Raw genomic sequence first — 12,177 nt, 5'->3', positions numbered from 1 at the left:
GAGAGTGGCAGGGCGCAGTGGCTCACTCCTGTAATCCCAGCACTTTGGGAGGCCAAGGCGGGCAGATCACAAGACCAGGAGATCGAGACCATCCTGGCTAACACGGTGAAAACCCGTCTCTACTAAAAGTACAAAAAATTAGCCAGGCATGGTGGCACACGCCTGTGGTCCCAGCTACTCAGGAGGCTGAGGCAGGAGAATCGCTTGAACCCGGGAGGCGGAGGTTGCAGTGAGCCAAGATTGTGCCACTTGGTAGCACTCCAGCCTGGATGACACAGTGAGACTCCATCTCAAAACAAAAAAAAGAAGGAGAGTGCTCAACCATGACAAATACAGCTTTTATTCAGATTAGATAAGGCCTTATCATGAAGATTAGAATTTGAAATATGAATGTCATTGATTATCTGGAAAGGGTGAGGTTGTGGGGATGAAAGCTTAATTGGAAAGGGCTCAGAGAAGAGGAGAAATTTCTGGTTCTATTCATGGCAGAGTAGCTGGTACTGGACAAATCTGCCTGTCATAAATAACTGCAAAAATGGTCAAAATATATGAGACAGTTATTGGACATTGGACTGCAGGCAATGCCATGCTACAATCCTTTAAAAAAGGAAACACACAAGGCTGAACTACACATCCACCTTGACTTTCTGCCTCGTGGTAATTTTCAAACTGTGGTACCAGGAAGAGGATTACAAGCAGAGAGTCGCAGTCTCTCTGGGTGGAGAAGAGGAAGCTCAGGGTTCAGGGCAGTGAAAACAGCTAGAATTTGTGGGCAGGTTACCAAAAAGGACGGAACCACAGAGAAATCCAGAAAGGCTACCATTCAGAAGTAAAGACCATACCTTAGGAGTAAGGGCTTCATCCTAAAACTGTGAGTAAAACTGAAATAGACCTACCCTAACGAAGTCTAAAATCAATCTTTAACAAAATCAAGACAATCCACCAGTTACTTAACTGCCAGAAAAAGATTTTTAACACTCTTCAGGGGATACTATCATAATCCAGAGTTTCTACAGTGAGGCACTCAAAATGTTTAGCGTATAATCAAAAATTACTAGACATGTAAAGAAGCAGGGAATGTGACCCATGACAAGAGAAAAAAAAAAAGCAGTCAATAGCAGCAAACTCAATATAATCCAGATGCTGGAATGAGCAGACAAAGGCATTAACATATATAAATACATTAAAGGATCTAGTGGAAAGGGAGACAAAACATGTGAGCAGATGGGGAAATTCAACATAGAAATGAAAACCTTTAAAAATAATTTTGAAAATTACGTATGTATTTATTTGTAGAGATAGGGTCTCCCTATGTGACCCAGGCTGGTCTTGAGCTCCTGGTCTTAAGCAATCCTCCGAAAGTACTAGGATAACAGGCGTAAGCCACCATGCTTGGCTGAAATGAAAATTTTTAAGTGGAAATTCTAGAACTGAAAAATACAGAATCTGAAATAAAAATTTTCTGGAAGTGCTTAATAGCATATTAGACATGGCAAAATAAAGAATCTATGAACTCAAGACAAGTCAACAGAAATTATCAAAACTGAGGCACACGAAGAAAGAAAGAATAATCAAATAAGACACAACAAAGCATTCAAAAATGTAGGACAATATTAAATGAGCTAATATGCTTTTATTTGGAGTTGCAGAATGAAAGGGAGAGAAAATGGGACAAAGAAAATATTGGAAGAGGTAACGGCCACTTTCCAAAATGGACGAATTGTAGCAACCCACAGATTCAAAAAGCTCAGCACATTCTAAACAGGATAAATACAGAAATACTATACCTAGACCATCAGAGTCAAACTACTAAAAACTAAGGACAAAGAAAGTGTTCTTAAGATATCAGTTGGAGAAATATGGACACATCACATCCAAGAGAACAAAAATAAGAATTATGGCTGACTTCTGATCAGAAACTTTGGAAACCGAAGATAGAATGATATATTTAAAGTGCTGAAGGAATGTAGAATTCTTCATCCTGTGACAATATCCTTCAAAACTCAAGGTAAAATAAAGACATTTTCAGGAAAACAAAAATTGAGATAAGCCAGGTGTGATGCCTCATGCCTGTAATCCCAGCATTTTGGGAGGCCGAGGTGGGAGGATCACTTGAGCCCAGGAGTTCGAAACCAGACTGGGCAATAAAGTGAAACCTCATCTTAACAAAGAATCTGAAAAATTAGTCAGGTGTGGTGATGCATGCCTGTAGTCCTAGCTATTCAGGAGGCTGAGGTGGGAGGATCGTTTTAGCCCAGGAGGTTGAGGCTGCAGTGAGTAGTGACTGCACCACTGCACTCCAGCCTGGGTGACAGAGCAAAACTCTGTCAAAACACACACACACACACACACACACACACACACACACACACAAAACAAACACTAAAGAACATTATTTAGGTGACCCAAATGGAATCTTAGATCTTTGGGAAGGAATAAAAAACACCAGAAATGGTAAATAAGTAGGTGTTTATAAACATTTAAGGCCAGGCACAGTGGCTCACGCCTGTAATCCCAGCACTTTGGGAGGCCGAGGCGGACGGGTCACCTGAGGTCAGGAGTTCAAGACCAGTCTGACCAACATAGCAAAACCCCGTCTCTACCAAAAATACAAAAATTAGCCAGGCGTGCTGGCAAATGCCTATAGTCCCAGCTATTCAGGAGACTGAGGCAGGAGAATCGCTTGAACCCGGGAGGTGGAGGTTGCAGTGAGCTGAGATGGCACCATCGCACTATAGCCTGGGCAACAGAGCGAGACTCCATCTTGGAAAACAAAACAAAACAAAACAAAAACCTACCAATGTATGAAAGCAAAAATATTAACGATGAATGGTGGTGTTTATAACAACGGTAGAAATAAAATATATGACAACAATTGCACAAAGAGAAGGAAAAGTGTAAATGAAGCTATTCTGTTCAAAGTTTTTACATAATATGGAAAATGATATACTATCCATTCAAGGCAGTCTATGATAAATTAAAGATGAATATTGCAATCTCTAGAGCACACTAAACAAATAAACAACAAGAAAGTTTAAACAAACAAACACTAAGCAAACAACAAGGAGGTTTAAAAGTCAGTGGAGATATTAAGTGTCAATGTAAGTTCACTGACTGTGAGAAACAAACCACAGTGTTATGGGATGTCAGTAGTGGGGGAAGTCGTGGGCGGAGAGGGACGGGGACATATGAGAATTCTCTGTGCTTTCTACTCAATCTTGCTGTGAACCTGAAACTCCTCTCAAAAATAAAGTCTATTTTTTTAAAAAAGCCAAGAGAGCACATACAAGACAATTCTAAAATACACTTAATCCAAAATAAGAAAGAAAAGTAAAAAAACAAAGAAACAAGAAACAGATGAAACAAATAGAAGACATATAGAAAAATGGTAGACTTAAACCCAAGCACGTCAATAATTACATTAAATGTAAACAGACTACAAGTGAAAAACAGAGAATATCACATGGGCTACAAGAACAAGACCCAATGATATGCTCTTCTCTAAGAATATGAACACCAAAATAAAGAAAGTACAAAGAATGGGGAGAAAAGGTATGGCATATAAACACTAATCAAAAGAATGCTTGTGTGGCTATATTAATATCAGACAAAGAATACTTCAGGACAAATAATATTACCGGAAATAAAGACCATTTCATAACAAAAAAATCAATTCATCAAGAAGACATAATCTAAATGTACATGAACCCAGCTCAATACATGAAGCAGGCTGGGTGCACTGGCTCATGCCTGTAATCCCAATACTTTGGGAGGCCAAGGCATGAGGATCACTTGAACCCAGGATTTTGAGAACAGTCTGGGCAACATAGCAAAACTCCATTTCTATAAAAGATACAAAAATTAGACAAGCATGGTGGCATGTGCCTGTAGTTCCAGCTACTTGGGAGGCTGAGGTGGGAGGATCATTTGAGCCCAAGAGGCAGAGGTTGCAGTGAGTTGAGATTGTGCCACTACACCCCAGGCTGGGCAAGAGAGCCAGATCCTGCCTGTGATGGTTCATATTGTGTGTCAACTTGATTGGATTGAAGGATGCAAAGTATTGTTCTTGGGTGTGTCTGTGAGGGTGTTGCCAGAGGAGATTAACATTTGAGGTAGTGGACTGGGAGAGGCAGACCCACCCTCAATCTGGGAAGGCGCCATCTAATGAGCTGCCAGTGTGGCTAGGATAAAAGCAGGCAGAGGAACGTGGAAGAACCAGACTGGCTGAGTCTTCCAGCCTCCATCTTTCTCCCATGCTGGATGCTTCCTGCCCTCGAACACTAGACTACAAGCTCTTCAGCTTTTGGACTCTTGGACCTACACCAGTGGTTTGTCAGGGACTCTTGGGCCTTTCGCCACAGGCTGAAGGCTACACTGTCAGCTTCCCTACTTTTGAGGTTTGGGACTCGGACTGGCTTCCTTGCTCCTCACCTTGCAGGCGGCCTATTGTGGGACTTCACCTTGTGATCGTGTGAGTCAATACTGCTTAATAAATTCCCCTTCATATATACATCTGTCCTATGAGTTGTGTCCCTCTAGAGAACCCTAATACACTGTCTAAAAAGAAAAAAAAATACATGAAGCCAAAACTGACAGAACTCAAAGAAGAAATCAAGAACTGCACCATCATAACTGGAAATTCTAACACTCCTCTCGGAGATACTGACAGAGCAAGCATACGTAACAAATCATTAGCAATATGGAGGGTTTGCAACAGAGACTATGAGAAGAGAAGGCGGAGGGAGAAACTTCAGTCTTTTGAGAAACTGTACTTTAAAGAGAGCCAGGCTGGGCGCAGTGGCTCACGCCTGTAATCCCAGCACTTTGGGAGGCCGAGGCAGGAGGATCACTTGAGGTCAGGAGTTTAAAACAGCCTGACCAACATGGCAAAACCCTGTCTCTACCAAAAATACAAAAGTTAGCTGGGCGTGGTGATGTGTGCCTATAATCCTAGCTACTGGGGAGGCTGAGGCAGGAGAATCGCTGGAACTGGGGGGTGGAGGCCGCAGCGAGCTGAGATCAAGCCACTGCGCTCCAGTCTGGGAGACAGAGCAAGACTCAGTCTCAAAAAAATAAATAAGTAAAAATAGCTAAAATAAAGAGAGCAAAGAATTGAGCAGTGGTTGGATTGGTGTACAGGATCAAGGGTGGATTAAGAGGGGAAAGTAACAGCGTGTTTGGGTGCCGCTGAGGCTATCCAGGAGGGGTGGATCCAGGAAGGATCCAGTAGTGGGATCTGGCGATTGGGGACAGTGAGTGGACAGCTTTAGATACAGTTTTTCAGTAGGCAAGAGAGGACAGGATGCTGGGCATAGGCAGAAGAGTCAGCCTGAAGGGGAGCTGTGTTCATGTGTCAGGGGGACAGAGCTGGAGAAGGGGACTCTTCCCCAAGGTGGTGACAGCCTGAGCCTCTGGGCCCTGCTCTGTGGCCAGGCCTCCTGAAAATGGGCAACTTGGGCAGGATTCTCCCCAGTCTCTGAGACTCCTGTGCCCCTATTCTGCTCCAGGTCTTTGTCCCCAGATAATTCAAGTTAATCATGGGAAGCTACCCCATGATAAGAGGCTAGAACAAGAGTGCTGCTTTATAATTTTTCTATTTTTTTAAAAACATTTAGAGATTTGTTTCAGCCTTTAAAATAACAGATAAGGATTGAAAATGCAGATAAGGATAAAAATACAGATAAGAGGCTGAGTGCGGCGACTCACGCCTGTAATCCCAGCACTTTGGGAGGCCAAGGCAGGCGATCACTTGAGGTCAGGAGTTCAAGACTAGCCTGGCCAACATGGTGAAATCCCATCTCTACTAAAAATACAAAAATTAGCCAGGTGTGGTGGTGCGTCCCTATAGTTCTCAGCTGTTTGGGAGGCTGAGGTGGGAGAATCACTTGAACCCAGGAGATGGAGGCTGCAGTGAGCTGAGATTGCACCACTGCATTCCAGTCTGGGCAACAGAGCGAGACTCCATCTCAAAAAACAAACAGACCAGAAAAGATGTTTAAAACATAGTTCACGGAAAAGGAAATGGCTCTTAAACCTAATTTCCCATAAGAGAAGTATACATTCAAACTACACTGAGATACCCATTTTCTCCAAACTGGCAAAGTTCAGAAAGTTTGCTAACAGATTGCATTGGTAAGGGTGTGGGTAAATGCACTTTAATTCGTTTCTGGTGGCTGTGTAAATTGGTGCAAACCCTATGGAAGGCAATTTAGCAACATTTATCAAAATTACAGGTGCACAAAGGATTCAGCAATTTCTCCTCTAGGACTTTTTAACTTATCAAAAAAATCAAGTATGCACAAGGTGATTCGTGGCAGCCTTGTAAGAGCAAGAAGATTGGAAGCCTGCAAACAACCTAAGTAACCATGGGTGGGGATTGGCCGAACAAATACGGTATTTCTATACAATGGAAATCATGTCATAATCCAAGAAAACAGACTGCTCTTCATGCAGCTGCTCACAACTCACCGATCCCAACCAGTTACAGATTTCTTTACTCCTTCTCCACTCCCACCGCTTCACTTGAAAAGCCTTTAAAAATAAAAAATAAAAGAAAGGTCATGTGCTGATAAGGAATGATCTCCAAGACAAAGTAAAAAATGCAAGGAAGTACTATGCTAGAATCTTTGTAAAAAATAAAAAATGAAAAGAGAGGCTGGGTGTGGTGGCTCACGCCTGTAATCCCAGCACTTTGGGAGGCCAAGGCAGGCGGATCACTTGAGGCCAGGAGTTCGGGACCAGCCTGGCCAACATAGTGAAACTCTGTCTCTGCTGAAAATACAAAAAACAAAATTAGCAGGGCGTGTTGGCACACACCTGTAATTCCAGCTAGTTGGGGGACTGAGCTAGGAGAATCACTTGAACCCGAGAGGTGAAGCTTGCAGTGAGCTAAGTTTGCACCACTGCACTCCAGCCTAGGTGACAGAGCAAGACTCTATCTCAAAAAAAGAAAAGGAGGGGTGGAGAGTAAATATACAGATATATATGCAATTGCCAATACACACACATATAATTTGACAAATTGTATTTTAAAGAGAGCAAAGAACTGAGCAGTGGCTGGACTGGGGTACCAGATCAAGGGTGGATTGAGATGTGAAAAATAATAGTGCGTTTGTGTGCTGGGTTCGGGGGCTGTCCAGGAAGGGTGGACCCAGGAAGGATGGGATCTGATTGCTTTATATATACATGTATGTGTGTGTGTGTGTGTGTTTGTGCGTGTGTCTTCCTGGAAAAAAATACACAAGAAACCAGGGTGGGGAACTGGGTAGTTGAATGACGAGTGGGCGGGAGGAGAGAGATAAGGCAAGCGTTAGTAAAAACAAACACAGAAGGTAAGAGATAGCATTTAACAAACAGCACTCCACGCTGTCTACTTCCTCTTCCCTTTTCAATACTACCTCTCCTCTTCTAGACAGACGCGTTTCAGGAATTCCACCTATAAAGTCTGAAGGGCATGTAAACCCCACTCAGTCATTTGACCAGCAACTAGGCTAAGTGGGCAAGAGGTGTGCTGGGGTCAGCCCCTGGGCACATGGGTAAGTATGTTTTTTCTGCTTAAGATGGAGATGGAATTACCACGCTCGGGTGACGGTTTACAACCAATGAGTCACCATTCCTGTTTTCAGTCTGGTGACATTTTAAAAACATTATAAATTTTTACATTCAAACACTGAGAGCCACCGACACTGTCTTTGGTCATTTGTGAGAATGCTGTTGATATGATAACTAGATTAATAGAAAAAAGCTGAGGGTCAAATGTGAGCTGATGAAAAGTTGACAGGATGTCTCCCTTCTCCTAATACCTCCACTTTTATCAACATTATGGATGCCACCTTTTTTTGTTTTGTTTTTTTGTTTTTTTGAGACGGAGTCTCGCTCTGTTGCCCAGGCTGCAGTGCAGTGGCGCAATCTCAGCTCAGTACAACCTCCACCTCCCAGGTTCAAGCCATTCTCCTTCCTCAGCCTCCCGAGTAGCTGGGATTATAGGCGTGCATCACCACGCCTGGCTGATTTTTGTATTTTGAGTAGAGATGGAGTTTCACCATGTTGGCCAGACTGGGCTCGAACTCCTGACTCCTGACCTCAGCCTCTCAAAATGCTGGGAATACAGGCGTGAGCCACCGCACCCAGCGGACGTCATTTTCTAAAATAAGACGTTGGCTGAAGTGTATGGCCACTAACTTCTGTGCTGAGCGCACTGGAACAGACTGGTGGGGGAAGCGTTTGCTCAGCCCTGGACCACCAAGGTCTCCGCTGGGCTGCTCTCCCACCGGCCTACTGTGCCCCTGGCCTGCTTGCATGGGCAAGTCCACGGACACACGCCCTGCCTTCATGCCTTGGACTTTAAACACCCTGGGCAGCTGGCCAGGCCTTGGTTTTGTTTGCAGAGCTGCCTAATCTAATATTGGTATTTAGTAAACAAAGCCCAAACAAGGGAGAAGTAGGCCCCTCTTGCCCCTTATGAGCTCCCAGGGCTCTCCAGTGGACCCAAGAAGCACCGTGAGATGCCCCAAAGTGTCATGGCCAAATAAAGAAACTTGAGTTAACCTTCTCTGTGGTTGACAGGGAATGCTCAGAGCGGGAGTTTCAGGTCCAGGCCACCCCATGCAAGGAATTCTGCTAGGAGAAAATGGGTCACTCCTAGTGGGCTGGCCTGGGGCAGACTGGGATGAAGAGGGCTGGCCATGTGTCCCTGACGCACCTTCCTCGGATGCCCACTGCTCGCCCGCACCGTAGAGCCTGTGGGCCTTGCATTCTTGCGGTGACAGCTCCCCCTCTTCTCACAGCTCCTGGCTCCCTCCTCTCATCCAGATGTGTGTTCCATGGAGTTCTACAATTAAACAGATGCATCTGACAGTGACCTGCCCTTCACCCAGCAAGACACTCCCGAAGTGCCAAAGCCCATAGGTGGGCATCATCATGGCGGCCGTTAGGGCCATGGTTGGAGATCCTGGAGGGCCTGGAGCAGAGGGGCCTTCCCTTCCCACGGGGCTCGGACCAAACCCCCGTCCCGTCGTGGCTGGTTCAGTTCCAGTCCTCGTGCCCTTTGAGATCACCTCCAGCCCCCCGCTGCAAAGTCCACTCACCCACCCTCCTGAGGAGCTCGTGCACATCCAGAGCTGCCACAGAGGGTGACGTGCACCTGGGGAAGTCAGGTGGGGTCATGGGCTTGGGCCACAGCTGCTTCTCATGGACTGGACGGAGCAGGTGATATGTCGGCCAGGAAGGAGGCCGTCTCAGCTACGGGCAGGCTCCAGGAACAGGTTCCTCACATCAGGACGCAGGCCCGGAGCTCCCCCAGGGCCCAGGATCCAGACGCTTCCGAAAGTGCTCACCTCGCATCTCCTGACCCACCTCCACCGTGCTGTCCAATCTGACGGCCACCAGCTACAGCAGCAATGGAAATGCGCCTATTCGGAGTTGAGCTGTTCTGTCAATGTGAAACAGGCACCACGTTTCAAAGATTTAGTGCAAAATCACAACATAAAGCATTCACTAACAATGTTTTCTATTGATTATACATTACGTGATAATGTCTTGGACATATTGTCTTTAATTATTAAAATTAACTTTCCATTTCTTTTTCCTTCTTAAAAAATGCAACACTTAGAAAATTTTATATTTATTTATTTATCTATTTATTTATTTTTAGATGGAGTTTCACTCTGTCGCCCAGGCTAGAGTGCAATGGCGCAATCTCGGCTCATTCCGCCTCCTGCGTTCAAGCAATTCTCCTTTCTCAATCTCCTGAGTTGCTGGGATTACAGGTGTGTGCCACCACGCCTAGCTAATTTTTCTATTTTTAGTACAGACAGGGTTTTACCATGTTGGTCAGGCTGGTCTCGAACTCCTGACCTCATGATCTGTCTACCTCAGCTTCCCAAAGTGCTGGGGTTACAGGCATAAGCCACCACGCCCAGCCTATTTATTTTTATTTTTTAGTGACAGGGTCTTGCTCTGTTGCCCAGGCTGGAGTACAGTGGTTCAATCTCAGCTCACAGCAGCCTCTACCTCCGGGGCTCAAGAAGCCTTAGCCTCCCTGGTAGTGGGACTGCAGACATGCGCCATGACGCCCAGCTCATTTTTTTTTTATTATTTTTAAAGTAGAGACAAGGTCTCACTATGTTTCCCCAGCTGGTCTTGAACTCCTGAGCTCAAGCAATCCTCCTGCCTCCGCCTCCCAAAGTACTGGGATTACAGGTGTCAGCCACTGCTCCCAGCCTAGGCAATTTTAAATTACATGTGTGACTGCATTCTTTCTTTCTTTCTTTCTCTTTTTGGATACAGAGTCTCGCTCTGTCGCCCAGGCTGGAGTGCAGTGGCCGGATCTCAGCTCACTGCAAGCTCTGCCTCTTCGGTTTACGCCATTCTTCTGCCTCAGCCTCCCGAGTAGCTGGGACTACAGGCGCCCGCCACCTCGCCCGGCCAGTTTTTTGTATTTTTTAGTAGAGACGGGGTTTCACCGTGTTAGCCAGGATGGTCTCGATCTCCTGACCTCGTGATCCGCTCGTCTCGGCCTCCCAAAGTGCTGGGATTACAGGCTTGAGCCACCACGCCCGGCCAATTTTCGTATTTTTAGTAAAGATAGAGATGAGGTTTTGCCAGGCTGGTCTTAAACTCCTGGCCTCAAGGGATCCGCCTGCCTCCGCCTCCCTAAGTGCTGGGATTCCAGGTGCCAGAGTGACTTGCATTATTTCTATGGGACAGTGCCGGTCCACTTGGTAACGGTGGAAGCCATATTTCTCAGAATCCCCTTCCTGTAGGTCTCAGGGCAGAGTTGTCAAGAGGGAAGGCACCCGTGATTTGAGAGGCAAAGGTGAGGCTGGCCTTGCTGACCCACACTGATCCCAGGCCCACCCCAGACCCTTTGCTGCAAACTCACAGAAGACACCTCCCCGAGACCGCCACCCCCGCCCCTTCCGCAGCCCTCCTCGCCCTGTACCCCCGCCACAGCTGGGTGAAGCCTGACTCCTAGAATACATCCTTTATTCCACGATAGACCTCGTGGTTCTGGCTCCTTGTTGAACCCTGTCTGATCCCTACCTCTCCTGGGCCTCTGGAGGCCGCATCCAACACAGCTGAGAAGGTTAAGGTTAAGGTCTCAAAATACAGCCGGCTGCAGCTCAACAGCAAGAGGCCTCCTGCCCAGGCCTCTAGGGTTCCATTTTCTCTCCTTCTGCCCACCACCCCTGGCTATTCTCTCTCTCCTTCACTACGCACTTCCCCTCCTCTCCTCCCTGTCTGCTGGCTCCTTCCTTCCAGTCCAGAAGCAGCTCAACTCCCTGCTGCTTTTGAAACACCAACATGGCAAAAACCAAAACCTCCCTCCCTCCCACAGTCGAATTTTAAAGACACATGTACACTCCCTTCTTCACCTTTGGATCCTGTTGCAACACCAGGGGCTGGCTTCTGGCCCACATCCCAAAGCCGCCGGGGACAAGGCCACCAATGACCTCATTTCCCAACCCCCGGCCTCTTTCCAGTCTTGCTCCACCTGACCTCAGAGCAGAGGTGGTCACTAGTCCCTCTTCCTCTGCCCTTTTCCCCACGACACCCCCTTCCATCTCTGTCACTGACGCTTCCTGGTTCCTCCTCCCCTGGCAGTCCTTACGTTGACATTTCCCAGGGCGCTGGCCTTAGATCCCTCACTTTATGCCCCCTCTGAGTAAGGCATTCATGCCAGGACTTATTTAAACTACTGTCTCCAGGCCAGACGCGGTGGCTCACGCCTGGAATCCCAGCACTTTGGGAGGATTACTTGAGGTAAGGAGATCGAGACCATCCTGGCTAACATGGTGAAACCCCGTCTCTACTAAAAATACAAAAATTAGCTGGGTGTGGTGGCGCATTTCTGTAATCGCAGCTACTCAGGAGGCTGAGGCAGGAGAATCGCTTGAACCTGGGAGGCAGAGGTTGCAGTGAGCTGAGACTGCAGCACTGCACTCCAGCCTGAGCAGCAGAGTGAGACTCTGTCTCCAAAAAACAAACAAACAAACTACTGTCTCCAAAAGAATGACTCCCCCATGTCTACCTTTCCAATGCTGCCAGCTGGATGCTCTGCAGGGCCCCATGTTCAATGTGTCCAAAGTGAAACCCATCACCTAAGATGGCCTCCCAGTTCTCTTTTTCTTTTTTTTTTTTTTGAGATGGAGTCTCGCTCTGTCGCCCAGGCTGGAG

This window comes from Colobus angolensis, unplaced genomic scaffold, assembly GCF_000951035.1.
Source record: "Colobus angolensis palliatus isolate OR3802 unplaced genomic scaffold, Cang.pa_1.0 Scaffold596, whole genome shotgun sequence".
NCBI lineage: Eukaryota > Metazoa > Chordata > Mammalia > Primates > Cercopithecidae > Colobus > Colobus angolensis.
Note: the sequence above shows the minus strand (reverse complement) of the source record.